The 1,627-nt window shown below is 39.8% G+C and overlaps 1 pseudogene; it reads left to right on the forward strand.

Annotated features, from left to right (window-relative positions):
* The first annotated feature begins 234 nt into the window (after nt 1-234).
* On the forward strand, nt 235-1,146 carry LOC103077008 (olfactory receptor 2T27-like; annotated as a pseudogene).
* Nucleotides 1,147-1,627: the final 481 nt, after the last annotated feature.

Raw genomic sequence — 1,627 nt, forward strand, 5'->3', positions numbered from 1 at the left:
AAGAAAATACACGTTTATTGTCATAAGCCATTGAAATTTGTGGAGTCACTTTTTATCTCACATTATTACAGCAATACTTGACCAATAAAAATATTTTAAAAGGCTTTAAAGCATTTAATTTGACTTTTGGTCCCCTTTCCTTCTTCTTTTGGTTCAACCAGATCAGTCACAGCCATTGAGGAAGAAAATGAGACATTAACAACAGGTTTAATTCTCTCAGGACTCTTCCCCAATATGAAGTATGTCAGTATTCTTATCTACCTTATCATCCTGATCTACCTTGCTGCAGTAATTGGGAACTTCATCCTGCTCCTCCTGATATGGATGGACTTGAGGCTCCACACTCCAATGTACTTTCTGCTCAGCCATCATTCTCTCACAGACCTGGCCCTCATCAGCGGTACTACTGCAAAGATGATGGTAAACTTTTTCTCTGGAAGGAAGGACATCACTCGTGTTGGCTGTGGAACCCAGCTATTTGAAGTTTTTACCCTTGGGGTGCTGAATATATTCTCTTGACCCTCATGGCCTATGATTGATATGTAGCTATTTGTAACCCCTTGAGATATGCAGTCATTATAAACCAAGGGGTCTGTGCAAATGGTCACAGTGTCTTGGACTGGGGGCATTTTTGCTTCTACAGCCCACACATTCTATACTATGAATCTGCCTATCTGTGGCTCCAGAGAAATCCACCATTTCTTCTGTGAGATATCAGCAATCATGAAGATCTCATGCAAAGACACTTCCACCTATGAAGTGGTGGTCTTTGTGATGGGCATCACATTTATCATCATCCCTTTTGGATTTTTATGGCTTCGTACACCTTCATCTTCCTCACTGTCCTGCATATGAAATCCCCCCAAGGCAGGAACAAAGCCTTGGCCCCCTGATTCTCCCATCTTAACAGTGGTAAGATTTTATCTAGGACCATATGTTTATATGTACATGACACCTGGTTCCTCTCATACCCCTGATCAGGATCAGGCTGTGTCTGTATTTTGCACTGTCCTCACACCCATGCTCAATCCACTCATCTACAGCTTGAGAAACAAAGATGTGGTAGGAGCTTTCCAGAAGGGCCTGAGGAAACATCCAGTCTCTAAGTGGAACACATACATATCAAGGTGGAAAACAGTTATCTAGAGGGTCAAGAACAAAGACTCCAGGAGCATCACATTCACATTTTCCAGCATGAGGTACTTTGCTGTAGCCCTATAGGCAAACCACATGGTTGCATTCGATTGACAATATTAATTCAATCATAAATAGTTTGTAAGGAGCTTTTTCTAATAATGTGTTTTCAAAATGGATCAATTCAATTGCTATTCATCAAACCAGTTCATAAATACAAAGTTCCAGTCCTCTCTTTTTATATCTGAAATATTTAGACATTTTTCAGTGTCCCTGAGGCTCAGCTTTATTTGGTATTATTGGTGCTTCAGGTCTTGTTAACTTCCATTGTTAGAAGTACCAAGTTCCTGTGAAAGACATATGTGACTGACAATGTAAAAAAAGAATTGGTTTTATCATGGGCAATAAAAACAACATTTTTTTCTCTTAAGTGCCCTAGAAAACTCAATATTTTGGCTCTATTCTCCCTGCCTGTTTTGGATAGAAGCTTTTT

Source organism: Lipotes vexillifer, unplaced genomic scaffold, assembly GCF_000442215.2.
Source record: "Lipotes vexillifer unplaced genomic scaffold, Lipotes_vexillifer_v1.1 scaffold469, whole genome shotgun sequence".
In the NCBI taxonomy this organism is placed as follows: Eukaryota; Metazoa; Chordata; class Mammalia; order Artiodactyla; family Lipotidae; genus Lipotes; species Lipotes vexillifer.